This window comes from Balaenoptera acutorostrata, chromosome 15 (genome assembly GCF_949987535.1).
Source record: "Balaenoptera acutorostrata chromosome 15, mBalAcu1.1, whole genome shotgun sequence".
Taxonomy (NCBI): domain Eukaryota; kingdom Metazoa; phylum Chordata; class Mammalia; order Artiodactyla; family Balaenopteridae; genus Balaenoptera; species Balaenoptera acutorostrata.
Genome location: NC_080078.1, coordinates 28801685 through 28816789, shown reverse-complemented (window position 1 = coordinate 28816789; position 15105 = coordinate 28801685). Strand labels below are relative to the sequence as shown.

At 49.2% G+C, this 15105-nt stretch overlaps 1 protein-coding gene across 10 annotated transcripts in view; it reads left to right on the top strand.

Moving 5' to 3' along the window:
- Positions 1-15105, top strand: part of SNX29 (sorting nexin 29) — a 559610-nt gene that overhangs the window by 328305 nt on the left and 216200 nt on the right. The gene's annotated exons all lie outside the window — the stretch shown is intronic.

The following is a 15105-nucleotide window of genomic DNA, read 5'->3' as shown; positions in this document are numbered from 1 at the left end:
AGGTCCAGTTCTTGGGAAAGGGTCAGCTTCCTGGTTTGCAGATGAGCATCTTCTTGTGTCCTCACGTGGTGGAGATCAAGCTTTCTTGTCTCTTCTTAAAGGGCACTGCTGTGGTCTGAGTGTTCGTGGTCCCCCTGCCCCAATCCATATGATGAAAACCTAACGCCCAAGGTGATGGTACTAGGACGTGGGGCTCATGGGAGGTGCTGAGGTCATGAGGACAGAGCCCTCAGGAGTGAGCTTATGGAAGAGGCCCGGAGAGAGCAGCCTTGCTCCTTCTACCACATGAGGGCACAGTGAGGAGTCAGCCGTCTGCACCCTAGAAGAGGGCCTTCACCCCACAAAGCTGGCACCCCAATCTTGGACTTCAGCCTCCAGAACTATAAGAAATAAATGTCTGTTTTTCATCATCTACCCAGTCTGTGGCATTTTGTTACAGCAGCCCGAATGGGCTACGACTGGCACTAACCCCATTCATGAGGGCTCCACCCTCATGACCTAATCACCTCCCAGAGGTCTCGTCTCCTCACACCGTCACATTGGGGGTTAGATTCTGACACACGAATTGTGGTCGGGGGACACAAATGTTCATTCTATAGCACTAACTTCATCGCAGGCAGAGGTCATTCGCTGTGGATATGAGCCCTGGAGTTCTAACGTGGTTGAATGTTTTTTAACATTTAAAAACATTCATGGGTAATTTCTGTTCCTCTCTGCCCATATGCTACACACATTTATTGCATGCTTACTGTGTGTCCGGCACTGTTCCAGACCCTGGGGAACAGCAGTACACACATGCCCAGAGATCGCTGCCCTCCTTCGCTTCTCCCTTGTGAGGATCCAGTGAGTTTGAAGAAACAGTAGTCAGATGGGAGTGAGGGCCGCATAAAAATGAGAACAAGCGCAGGGAGTGATGGGGCTGGGAGGACTAATTTATACGGGGTGGACTTGGAAAGCCATGCTGGCTAGGTAGTCTTGGAGTAAAGGCCCAAAGGTGGAGGAGGGAATGTGCCTGGTGGTTAGTTACCTGGGAGAGGGAAGTCCTCTGCAAAGGCCCTGGTGTTTCAGAAACAGACATGAGGCTGGTGAAGAAGGGAGGGGCTGTAGGAGCCGAGGTCAGAGATGTATGGGCTGGATGGACTGGGCCTCCCAGGCTGTTGTATGGACTTGGCTTTGACCTGAGTGACACAGGAGCCACTGGTGAGTTTCTTTTTTTTTTTTGGCTACGTTGGGTCTTCATTGTGTCTTCGTTGTGGCATGCGGGATCCTTGTTGAGGCATTCAGGATCTTTCGTTGTAGCGTGACAGCTTCTCTCTAGTTGTGGCATGCGGGTTTTTTCCCTCTCTAGTTGTGGCACGCAGGCTCTGTAGTTGTGGCACGTGGGCTCTGTAGTTTGCGGCACGTAGGCTCTCTAGTTGAGGCACGCAAGCTCAGTAGTTGTGACACGCGGGCTTAGTTGCTTCGCAGCATGTGGGATCTTAGTTCCCAGACCAGGGATCGAACCCACGTCCCCTGCATGGAAAGGCAGATTCTTTACCACTGGACCACCAGGGAAGTCCCCACTGGTGAGTTTTTGAGCAGAGCGACAGTGACCAGTCTGTTGAAAGCAGATGGATGGTAGCCAGGGGGCTCTTGCTGGGGTCCAGGTGAGACGGCCTGGTGGCTGGGCCCGGTGTGCTGACAGAGGAAGTGGTGAGAGGTGGCTGGATTCTAGATCTGCTTTGAAAGGAAAGCCATCAGAACTTGCTGTGGACTGCGTGTGGGCTATGAGAGAAAGAAGAGTCCGGGGTGGCTCCAAAGTTTCTGGCCTGAGCAGACGGAAGGAAGCTGGGAATTGTCAAGTGGGAGGAGGCTTGAGGGGGGAAATCAAGAGTTGGCTTTTCAGGCCATTCCCTTTGAAGTATGGGATGCCGATTACATATGCAAGTGAAGGGAATTCCCTGGCGGTCCAGCGGTTAGGACTCTGCGCTTCAACTGCAGGGGGCACAGGTTCCATCCCTGGTCGAGGAACTAAGATTCCGCAAGCCGCACGGCCAAAAACATAAAAGATAAAAAGATAAAATGGTAAATTAAACAAATATTCCAAGTGGGGCTGCTGAATGAGCAGTTGAATGTATGAGTCTGGGGGTCCCAGTGGGAGATGTGTATTTAGCGGTCATCAGGGTGCAGGTGCTATCCAAAACCGTGGGACTGGCTGAGGTCATCTAAGGAGGTTTTTAAAAATCTCGCTTAGAAGAAGAAAGCTTGTGACCATCTCCCAACCCATTCATCCAGGTGCTTAGTGGAGATGAGAAGGATTGTCCTGCTGTGCAGTGAGGGTGGTCTGCCCCGCAGTGCAAGGGCGACAGCCTCCTGGAAGAACCTGTGAACTGGCAGTCCTGACCCGGCAGCTGGCACTCATCCCAGGTCTGGGACAATCCAGCGCAGGTTCTAGGAATACAAGCACCAAGGAAGCAGGCAGATCTTGCCACGAAACTGGTGCAAAGTGGAAGTTTCCGGGGCTGAGTCACCGTGGCGTGACACCTCCAGGGCCCTTCCTCGGCTGCTTCAACCTGATTTGCTGCATCCTTGAGCCAAACTCGTGTTCTCTCTGCAGCAGCTTCCAGAGGAGCCTCTGAGGCCTCTGCAGGTGGAGAGTATTCAGCGTGCTGTGGAATTGGGTGTATGAGGCATTTTCTTTCTTGGCATAAATAGATTTCTACCTGAATGTCTCATTGGCGTTTTGGGGGCTGAGTCATTATGAAAGTGGGAGGCCAATCAATTTTTTAGGCCAGGCATCACCTGTTTAGCTTGCTGAAGGCAAGACCTTTGTTTCTTTGACAAGGAAGGTGTTGGAGGGCAGTCCACGTCCTTCACCGTATGGAGGCGCTCCAAGTTCAGCCTCCAGCACCTGCCCACACTGCACACGTGCACTTGAGCAGCAGTGTCCTTCTGTCCAGCTGTCTGTGTCCACAGTTCACTGCCCAGCATGACTGTGTCCACCCTGGAGAAGCAAGGCGGTCGTTACCTGAAGGGGGCTCCTCTCAGCTTTAAGCCAGTGCTGTTTGGTATGAGAAAGAGACCATCCAGGGAGAGAAACATTTTTCAATGCTCATAAAATTTAATGTTTTTCATTTACTGTCTTTCTTTTGAAACGTGGGCATAATTTATCGAGCCGTGTTCAAAATATTCAGGAGGGCTCTATGTATTCCTTCCGAAGGAATATGATTAAAAATGCCCCGGCCTCCCCTGATTCCTGGAAGACATTAGACTGTGACAAAGAGCCACATAACTTCAGGATTTACATCTTTATATGAAATCCTGTGCTTTCCAGCACCCTGCACAATAAACTTAAAAACAGCACTTCAGGGTGAAATATTTTCTGGAGAAACCTCTGAATTGGGGAGCGAGTGGTAGATCTGTGATATTATGTAACTTCCTAGGTCTGGCATCCAGTTCTCAAGAATGAGAAGAAGCTGTCCCAGGGTGAGCCCCTCCTGTGTGCCAGCCTGGGGCTCTGAGGTCAGCTCTTGTCCCATCTGGGTCTCCCACCAGCCCTGCCCGCTCAGCACGATGGGTCCCCACTGTATAGCACAGGAGCCTGGGGGGCACAGGAGTGCTGCGGTTCGGACGCGGCCGGGCCTGGGCGTGTCCTGGTTCTCCTGCCTCCTGCTGGCTAACCTCCTCCCGCCCCGCAAGCCTCCCCTTGTGTACAGTCTTCTGGCCCCCGGGACCCCACTGTGTTCTGGCTGGGACACTGGCTGTGCTGTATGGGGACTGTCAGTGTCTGAATCCCTCAGGGGCAGGGAGCTCCCCGAGTCACCACTGATGCCCAGAACCTGGAGAGAAGGTGGCATATCCGCCAGCTCCACTATTGGTGAGGGTGAGCTCCCAGTGAGAACCCAGGACAGCGCCTGGCACACCAGCGAATGACTGCATAGGCGAACGAAGTCATTCCAGAAGTGGCTGCAGACAGGAGGAACTTTATAAATGAACCACCCCAGAGCCAAGAGGTGGTCCCTCGTGGTGGTGGTGAGCGTGGGCTCCAAGTTCAGAGCCCAAGGCCTCAGCTCGTTAGTCTTGACGAGGACTGAACCTCCGTGCACCTCCGTCTCCTCGTCGGGGTGGGGCGGTGTCGCTACTAGAATGGAGAAACCACCAAGGCAGGGATTTTTCTCTCATTTGCTACTATGTCTGTAGTACTTAATAGATGTACAGGGCTTGGTAGATGCAAATAGAAATTTGCTGAATGAATGAATCTCTGAGAATTTTCGGATACTGAAGATGAATTTTTAAAGAAGAGACAATGCCATGGCTGGGCCTCAAAAGGTTGTCTGTGGATGAGCTCACAGAGGGACGCTGCTGGGAACTGGGGCCGGCCCAGGTGTGCGCTCGGCAGATGTTTGCTCTTGATGATGATGGCCTCTCCCCTTCCTCTTTCCACCCCTTCCATCTCCCCACCTCCTTCCTCCTCCCCACCCCGCCACCAGCAGGCTGGAGAAAGCTTTCTGTGCTGGGGAGACAGACGAGGCCAGCACCGAGCTGCCTTCCAAGCCCAGGATCCCTGGGAATGGATAGCTGTCCTCTGTGAGCAAGCCTGTAACAGCAGTGCTTTTGAAAGGAGAGGGCAGCAAAGCCTTTTTTAAAGACTTTAAAAAAAATAATAAATTGATTGATTGCTGCATTGGGTCTTCGTTGCTGCATGCGGGCTTTCTCTAGTTGCGGCGAGCCAGGGCTACTCTTAGTTGCGGTGCACGGGCTTCTCGTTGCGGTGCATGGGCTTCTCATTGCGGTGGCTTCTCTTGTTGCGGAGCATGGGCTCTAGGCGTGTGGGCTTCAGTAGTTGTGGCATGCGGGCTCAGTAGTTGTGGCTTGCAGCTCTAGAGCGCAGGCTCAGTAGTTGTGGCACACGGGCTTAGTTGCTCCGTGGCATGTGGGATCTTCCTGGACCAGGGCTTGAACCCGTGTTCCCTGCATTGGCAGGTGGATTCCTAACCACTGCACCACCAGGGACACCTAGCAAAGCCTTTTAAAGTAATTCTTGACCCGTTTTCATAGCCCGGCCGAGCACAGTGTTTTGTACTTGTAATGGGTTATAATTACAACCACTGTGCGATGGCAGCTAAATGACATTATCTGCTGTGTTAACAGAAAGGGGCCTTCACCGTCTTCTCCTCTGTTGCCCCCCACCCTTCACTGATCCAGCAGAAATAAGCCCCAGAAGTGTCAGGTGTTGTCAGTGGCTTTGGCCGCCATCCCTTGGAAGACATGTGGAGTCGGGTGAGGTCTTGCGTTTCATGACAGGCCTGGGAGGCAGCACTCTATGTTGGGGTGCATGGAGGCTGGCCACGTAGGGCCACACCTCCTCCTGTGGGTGCCGTGTGTAAGAAACGGAGCGTGGGTCTGGCGTCACCTAGTGCCCTCATCTCTGTGTGACCATGGGCGAATGTTCTAGCTGCTTTGGGCCTCTGTTTCCTCCCCTGTAAGATGGGAGAAGCAGGGCACCTAGCAAAGTGTCTAAGGCCTCTGTGTGTCGTTGTGCAGGTTGTACACTGCACGAGGGCATGTGGTTCTCAGGACCAGTGGGAGCTGTGTCCAGCCCATGCGCTACGCACTGAGCCCCTGCGGGGCTGTGGCCGCTCAGAGACACACCTTTTCTTACAAAAGAGCCTTTTTCTGTGGCCCTGAAAGTGCTTGACATGTAGTAAGTGCTCAGAAAACAATAACTGCTCTTACACTCTTGAGGAATCATTTATGGAGAACATGGATGAACGTGTCAAAGGATCTGGGGAGTAAGGTAAACTGAGATATGAATTCATCTTTGAAGGGTGGATAGGATTCTAGGAGATATGCACAGAGGGAAGTGTAGGGGCAGGATGAAATCTCATATGATCAGTGTCGGTTTTTCCCTTGAAATATTCTTTCTCTCCCCTTCCCACCTCTTCCCTCCGTTCCCCACCTTGCCCCTCCTCCCATCGCTTGTATGCCATGCCAGGGAAATTCGTGGAAAGCCACTGAAAGATATTTTTAAACTTTGGATTCTGGAGAAATTTAATGTAGGCAGAATAGTGTAACGCACCCCCTATACCCATCACACGGTCTCATCCGGCTCCAGCTGCCAAGGCCAATCCTACTCCATGCCTAACCTTCCACTGCCTTCACCTCCATATTCTTTTGAAGCAAATTGCAGACCTCTTGTCATTTCTTCGTCAACATCAGTGAAATGTTTTAAGCAGAGAAGGGATGTGATCGGGTTTGGGTCACAGGGAGGCCATTTGAGCGCCAGCTTGGGGGTGGGGCGGAGGACAAGAGGGCAGCGGGATGGCAGCTGGAGACTGTTGTGTTTGTCCAGGTGGGAGATGGGAGGCTTCTCAACCAAGGCTTGGGTGACAGAGATGGAAGAGTGGGGACAGATCTGAAGGTGGTTAAGGCTGTAGATTCTGTGGGACCAGTGACACGGGATGTTTTTCTTGGTGCCGGTTTAATGGCATAATAATGGCCAACAGTTACGGAGCACTCAGTGCCTGTGGGCTCCTAGCTGAGCACCTCTTGCGTATATATCACCTTGCTCAGATCTCACAAAAACCCTGTGAAATCTACACTGTTAACCTCATTTTATGAATGAGAAACTGAGACCCAGGTTGGTGAAAGCTTCTTGCCCGAAGTCACAGCTAGGAGGGGGGGATTCCCAGGTCACTGGGCTCTGGAGTTTGTGCCTTAAACACCAGGCTGTGCGACCCCTCTGGTAATGCCACCAGGATGGGTGACAGGTTCTTTTTTTCGGCCGTGCTGCGAGGCATGCAGGATCTTAGTTCCCTGACCAGGGATCAAACCCGTGGCCCCCGCAGTGGAAGCACGGAGCCTTAACCACTGGACCGCCAGGGAAGTCCCAGGATGGGTGACAGTTGATGGAACCTGTTTAAAAAAACCTCCACAGATGCATGATGCCTCTTGTGTTATTCTTCTGATAGGAACGTATCTTTCAGCAGAGGGCTGGGGCTCAGGGTTGTTTTTGCTTTTTTTCCCTTGTCCTTGCTCATTTGTCTCAAACAACCACCAGGAAGGTGTTGGCTGCTCTTTTATTATTGCCATTTCCGTATATTCTGCCTTTGCTCTTTAAGGGCCATTAGTGGAAAGCAGGAAAGAAAAGGTGTTATCTGGGTGGGTAGCAGCTGCTGCCGTGTGTGACCTTTCTCAACAGCTTGCCCGGTGTATTCTCTGAATGGTCGGGTGTCGGGAGAAATGAGGGCAAACGTCGGGGACAGGGACCCAGCAGCTCTGTGGCTGGGCTTTAACAGTTACATAACATCTGTTTCTCAGAGGCTTCCCGTAATTAATGAGTTCTGGGTGTTTCCTCCTCCCCCATTAAACCATAATACCAGCCAAATGTTTTTAAGCATCCCTTCTCTCAAGCCCGGCGTTCTGAGCACAGAACGGCTCGTTACAGAGGAGGTGAAGGAAGTCTCTCTTCCACGGGAACTTATCCCTCGGCCTCCTTGCAGGCTTCTACTTATCTCAGTGGCGCTGCGGATGGAGCCCCCATGGGGCTATCTCGGTGGACTTGAGGATGCAGCTGCTCCCTGGGCTCCCGGTGAACTTGTCACTGGGCAGCTTGACAGTGATCCAGGAGGATCAGTCCCGAGATCCCAGAGCTCTGCCTCGTCAGGGCGAGCCTGCACGCCTTCCCGGGGTCAGCCCCACACAGCAGAATCAGAGAGCAAGGTGGGCTGGAAGCCACAAGGAAACAGGAGACTCGGGAGATGCAGGACCCCGAGCCCCGCATCACACCGGCCCCCCTCTAGCAGACTGGTTTTGGGCAATCGCTTTACCTTGCTGAGGCTTGCTTTCCTCCTCTGTAAAATGGGCATAAAGCTCGACCTCCCAGGCGGTGGTGCCTGCTCCTGTAAAGCACCTGGAACACCGCCAGACCCGAGGAGGCGCTCCGTTACGATAAATTAAGGATCACTCACTGTGGCAGGCACCGGGCGCTCCCCAAACTCTGTCATCACTTTGTTCTTCATGACAAATCTGGACAATAGGGAACGATACCCTCATTTTACAAAGAAGATACCAAGAGTCAGAGGTGTGAAGTAATTTACTCGAGGTCACACGGCAGTGAATAGACAGGACCTGGGTTTGACCTTCACGCCCCTCGTTTTTCTGCACCTGATTCGAGGCCCTGCTTGGAGGGCTCGTTGATGCCAAACATCTCCAAGTATTCCTGACAGTCCCCTGGAATGTCTTCATGTTGGAATTTTCATTTACACACTGGTTTGCACAGTGCCTTCACATGAAGCAATGACCACTTTGAAGAAGGCCCATCTTGGCTGCCGGCCAAGTTTCTGGGTTTCTCCTTGGACCCTGAGTTTCACAGTAGCTCCTGCCTTTGCTAAGGTTCTTGTTTACCCTGGGCGCTCCTTCCCTTACTGCCAGGGTCCCTCCGAGGGGGCTGGTTGCAGACTGGTCTGTGATAAGCCAGACCGGGCCTCGGGAGCAGCCAGAGACGGTGCCTTTTCCCAGAGTGTGCGCGTGTATGCGCGTGCTTCTGCGTGATGGTGCCCCTTACCTGGGTAATGCTCTCTGTACTTGATCCCAGGTTTATCACCTTCTCCATGTCCTCTGGTATCTTGAGATGCCAGCTCAGCATCCTGGTCATGGTATATGCAGAGAAGCAGGGTAGAAAGTCCAAAACATGGACTCAGAAATTTGAAAACCAGTTCTGCTGCTTGCTTCCTGTGTGGCCTTGGGCAAGGTGTTTACCTTCTTTGTGCCTCTGTTTTGGTTTGCTGCTCAGTTCCTGAGCCTCTCCTTCCTCCTCTGGGAGATGGGCATGATCAGGCAGCTGCGGGAAAGGCCCACCATCAGTCTCAAAGAGAGCGATGGCAGCTGTAATTTTTTTTGAAGACATCTGTGACCTCAGCTAGGTCTGGACATGTGTTGTTTCAGTTAACGTTCCTGATTTTCTTAGTCTTCAAGCCTAAATTGACTCTGTACAAGGAAACAAGGTATATACATCTAAAAGACCAACAGATGTTGATAACATTGGTTCTTATTTCTCTTTTCAGTTCTCTTCACAAATTTTATCCAAAAATGGCCGTATTCTGGCTTTTTTCATCGTTATTAGTCATTGTTTCTAATAATTATTAATGCAAAACGTTGTTTCAAGTATAGCATCTGTGTTGTCGATAGGTGCTTCTCAAACTATCTGTGCTGAAGAGCCAGGTTTTTTGGGTTTTTTGGTTTTGGTTTTGTTTGTTTTTAAGTATTTCCAATTCATTGCAAATGGGTACTTTTGTAAAATACAAAAAAAAAAAAAAAACCAACTAGAAAAATTCCGGAATTCCTGGATTTCATACCAATATGAAATTGCTTCAGATGTTTCGAAACACTTATTGTGAATTTCTGTGCTTGCCTCAGGTGGGTAGCAGACAGCTCACATCCCTGCCGCAGTTCACAGCCCCCTCGGTTGCAGACTGAACTCTGCCGTCGCAGGAGTAACAGCGCTGCGCGTGGTGGTTGCTGCCATCTGGTGTTGGCCGGCAGGCTTGATGTGGTTTTTCTCTGGCTGTGCCTTTGTTCACCTCCTTGAGAATCTGGAAGTTGAAAGCTGACAAGTGGAGGAGCTTCCGTGACATCCCGATTTTACAAATGATGAACTGAAAAACCTAGGTTTCTAAAACTAGGGAGTGGCCCCACTGCAATTCACACCTGAGTGTGTGAAATCCTTCCCCTTTGTCTTTGACAGTGGTTCCCAAGTCTGATCGATCATCACAGTCACTGGGGTCTTTAAAAAGTGTTGCTCTGGACTCCCCCACATTGAATCAGCATTTCTGGGAGTGAAGCCCAGAAATCTGCATTTCTCAGAAGCCCTCCGAGCAACTCATGATCAGCTTGCTTTGGGAGCCACTGGTCCACACTGTGCTGCTTCCCTCTGCTCTGTGGGACTGACTCATCTCCTTAACCCCTGAAGGGCTCAGCTTTCTCCTGTGCCCCAGGGTGGAGGGCAGGGAACACAGACAGTGGCTCTGACTCTGATGCCTTCGACTCACAGCCTGACCTCTCTGAGCCTCGAGGCCCCATCCATAGGAGGCCCTGCCCACCTGACAGGAGGGTGGCGAGGGTCACATGAGCTGATGGATATAATAGTTGGTGTTCAAAAGTATATTAAGGCAAGTGGGCACTGGCTAGGGCTTTGTCTTTACCCAGGTGGGCATAGTGTCTTCACCGCAGAGGGAGGTTCTAGATCCCTCCCCACGGCCAGTGTCACTGGGACCCACAAACAGTTTGTGTGTTTTATAAAACTGAGGTAGATTCTGAGGCATCAAGTGAACATTCTCAGAGAGTTTGAGTATGTGACCAAAAGAGTCTCAGTTGCTGTTAAAATTTGGGAGTGTCTTGGTCTAATTAATCAGGAAGTGTCTAATTCGGTTAGATAGCTAAAGGAGGAGTGAAGCAAGATTTACTTGAATGTGATTAGATAGAACATTCTGATATAAAAGGAAGTGCCAGAGGCTTTTTTTTTTTAATTTATAATCATTTCATGATTTGGCAGGTAATTATGATAATTCCTGGGATTTTCACAGACTTAAAAGCTTTTTCACAGACGCATTATTTTTGGAGATCATCTTCCCTGATGCCTCAGCTGGAAGGGATTGCTCAGTCTCCTGAAGCTCCAAAGACATCATCTTACAAACCCCAACTCAAATGTCACCTTGATGACGCCTTTCCCTGTCAATGATGACCCTTTAGGCCAGGGATACTAAATAGGTGTCATCACGTAGGCCAACACACTGATCAGTTGGTTAGGGCTGCCTGGGTATCTTCTTGAGGAAGGTAGCCGTGATTGACTAGTGATGTCTGCCAAGTGGCAGGCAGTGGGAGAGAGCAGTGGAACCTGACAGATTTCACCAGTTCCCTGTGGTTGGGCATTTCGGTGGGTTCCAGCCATTTGGAGCTAAACTTCTGCTTGAGCACATGTGCAAGTAGAGGCACAGGCTACTCCACAGCAGGGGTTTGCTAAGCCACAGGTGAGTGATTTCAAAAGTTTGACAGATGTTGCCAAACAGCCTAGTGACTTAAACTTCTTAAATCTTTCTGCCGTCTTCTCTCCAGCCTCAACGACAAGACCCAAATGTTGACTGATAAGCATTCACACCTTATTAGCTCATGAGTTGTGCACCTTCCAGACATAACTTGGGAACCGTACCTGCTGCCATCCACGTGTTCCCGTGGGCCTTTCAGAGAATCGGGGCTCAGTTCCCAGTGCTTTGGCCCACGTTGGGCTCTGTTGGAAGCTGCATCAGCTGTGGTCAGTGTACCTCCACCTGGCATTCGCCTCTGACTTTGTCACCGTCATTAGTGTTGTCAAATGGCACCTCCTCCTTAACCGCCTTCAGATTCGTTTTCAAGGAAATACAACTGCTGAGAGTAGTAAGAGACGCGACAGACTTCTAAAGTGGCCCTGAGCGTTGATGGTGCCAGCTCGCAGTGAGTGCCTGGCTGTGATTTAGCGCGTGGATCGGCCATAGCAGGCTGCCTGGCACGTGTCAAGGCCGATCTGAGACGTGACTCCTGAGTGTTGTCTCTGGGCGAGGCCTTTCCCGATACCCCGCCTCCCAAGTCCTCCTCTCTCTCTGGGCTCTAGTCCAGCTTGTCTGACCTCTAGGGTGTGAACCCCATGACTTTCCTGCGCCCCGGCACCGAGAACAGCGCCTGGCGGACGGTTAGCCATTCTCTTGGTGACATTCGCTTTGGAGACGGTGAGGCTCTCTCCACAGCCGTCTGAGCCCCTTGTTATGGAACATGTGGCCCTTTTCCATGTGGCTTCCGGAGACCTGCCTCTCCTCCTCCTCCTCTTTCATGTCCCTTTCACGTGATCACCCACCATGGAAAACGAGCTTTCATTCCCTGAGCATTTGCCACGTGCAGACATGTGCCAAGCCTGCTAAAGGGCGGCAGCTCATTTCATCCACACGGCGGCCCCATGCAGTGAGCATGTTTTTTTTGTTTTTTTGTTTTGTTTTTAACATCTTCACTGGAGTATAATTGTTTACAATGTTGTGTTAGTTTCTGCTGTATAACAAAGTGAATCAGCTATACATATACATATATCCCCATATCCCCTCCCTCTTGCGTCTCCCTCCCACCCTCCCTATCCCACCCTTCTAGGTGGTCACAAAACACCGAGCTGATCTCCCTGTGCTATGCAGCTGCTTCCCACCAGCTATCTATTTTACATATAGTAGTATATATATGTCGATGCTAGTCTCACTTCATCCCAGCTTCCCCCTCCCACCCCATGTCCTCAAGTCCATTCTCTATGTCTGTGTCTTTATTCCTGTCCTGCCCCTAGGTTCATCAGAACCTTTTTTTTTTTTTTTAGATTCCATATATATGTGTTAGCATATGGTATTTGTTTTTCTCTTTCTGACTTACTTCACTCTGTATGACAGACTCTAGGTCCGGCCATCTCACTTGCAAATAACTCAATTTTGTTCCTTTTTTTGGCTGAGTAATATTCCATTGTGTATACGTGCCACATCTTCTTTATCCATTCATCTGTCAATGGCCACTTAGGTTGCTGCCATGTCCTGGTGAGCGTGGTTTTTAATCCCCGTTTTGTAGGTGACGGGCCTCAGGCTCACAGAGGTTAAGTGACTCGTACAGGAGCACACTGTTAAATGATCCAGCCAAGACCAGTCTTGCACCAGAGTCTGAGCCCTTAACTGCCTCTCTCAGCTACCTCCCTGCCAACCTCTGGGCCTTTGCACCTGCTGTTTCCTCTGCTGGTTGTGTCTTTCTCCTCTTTGTCCACAGGGTGACCTCCTAGAGCTCAGCATGTTTATGGAATGTAGAAGACCCGCGGGGCTGAGTGGCATTAGGGAGAGTTGTTGGGAGGAAAGGGGCAGGAGATGGTGTTAGGGAGAGAGGCCGGCGCCGGATCTGGAAGGAGGGTGGATTTTTATCCTTAGGACAGTGAGAAGCATTGAAGGTTTTAAACAGCAGGTGACAACATCAGCTGTTGCTTTGGGAAGATCACTCTTGCTGCTTGGTGGAGAAAGGATTGGAGGGCCCCTGTCTCTATCCTATTCCCTGCAGCTATGGAGAATAACGAAAGAAGGTCAGGTGAAACCTGTAAATGCCCTCAGAGCCTCATAGAAATTCCGGTAGGCAGTGGTTCTGCCTTTTATTTTGAAGATAATGGGAACAATTTGTGATCTCACATTTCTCTTCTGAGGCTCTCTCTGAGTCTTGAATTCATTTCTAGTTATGCTAGAGTTTGGAAAGAGTTATTTGAGGAATAGTAAGCTCAGTATGGTTTATGTAAGATGAAAGCTGTTTATAACAGTAACTGTTTGTAGGGATATGTATGTAATGGAGAAATTCAGGGTTTCAGAGCTTTGCCTAGTAACAATGAGCATTGCCATTTTAATGACTGCAGGAAATTATTTCATCAAATTGTGTCTCCTCAGTTCCATAGGATTTTTCCCCCCATTCCCTAGTGAAATGAAAGCTTTGTCTGATGTGGTCAAGTTACTCTCTGGCTGCAAAAGAGAACCAGGGTTTTGACGGCTCATGATAAACACCACTTGAAACTGGGATGTTTCAGTGTTTTATGCACTTACGGAGAATTGTTTTAACACTCTGGTTTCCACTGCCAAACAAAACAAAACAAAACAAAAACAAAGCAAAACCCTGCTTTGCTTTAGAAATGACAGTGGCACTTATTTAAAGCTTGCATTTTGTGGGGGCATATTAGCTGGTATTTAGCAGTGATACTGGCAGTTGTGTATGTTTCCTGCTTACTGTGTGGTAAATGGATTCTCAGCCCTGAGGAAGCTCATGGAGGGTTTATGTGATTTCTGTGCGGAGGAGTCGAACAGGCATTATTAGTGATGTTGTATTTGCTTGTGAAAGGCCAAAAGATCATCTTAAGCTTTTTTTATACAAAAGGAATAAGGCAACCGGGGAATATTAACTTTAGGTCTGTATGACCAAAAAACGTTGGTTAAAAGACTCAGTGACTTATTCTCCATTTGTTAATTGCATGGCTATTGCAGTGTCTTTTATGCCATTTTCACTTCGCATTTCACACTGGTTTGAAAAAGGTGAGCATCTGAGGGACAGAGAGGGGATGACATTTGAGTGGAGATTCACAGAGCAAATTAATGGATGCGTCAGAATTATGGCTGGGAACCTGATAAATTTCACGTTGATTACACCTGGCTCCCCTTACTTTCAGGTGAAAAATTTTAATTCTTTTAAAGAGGCTAAGTGGTTATTCTCTCTGATAAATTATTAGGAAACTAAAAAGTAAAGAAAAGTAGAAAGAATGGAAAGAAAAATACCCCTTGACTAATGTTAATATCTTCGTGTATTTCCTTCTATGCCTTTTACCCTTTATATAACATATCCAAAAAATAAAAATAAAAAGGGCTTCCCTTTATTCCACCTGAAGCATCAAGAGTCAGGTTACTCTTTTTTTTCCCACAAAGCTTCTCCTTACATCCTTTCTTTATTCTGACAGTATGTTTTATATTTCACATAGAATACTTATTATAAATGGTCTGATATTATTTATGTGTTATATAGAATGTAGTAAGTACCTGGCTGAAGTCTGGGGTATAGGAGGGATGATCTTTTGAGAAGGGCGGAGGGACAGGGGCTAGGTGGGGTCTGCTTGACCTCTGCATTCTGGGACGCTTCTCTGTAAGATGCTCGCCAGATTCTTCCTTTAGGGTTCCTGATGAGCACGGCAAGATTACATTCTCACATTTCTCTAAAACATTTAAATAAATTACAGTTGAATTTGATTTTAAGTCCCAATAAGATCACTCTTGTAATCAGAGAAATTACTGTATGTTTTGACCATATGGGATATCTTTGTTCTGTTTGTAAGTTACAGCTTGAAAGATCTGTTATTGATTCTGTACATCAGTCATGGGCTGTCGTATCGCAACCTCCATTTTTATTTATTTGGGATCAGCCAAGAGTATTGAAACGTGGATAAATTCGCAGGCTCTTGGCAGGCCTGAATGGGCTAAACAGTGGAGTGGCAGGATTGTGGAGTGTGGCCCAGTGGTCAAGAGCCAGGGCTGCAGAGTCAGCCCTTTATTAGCTATGTGA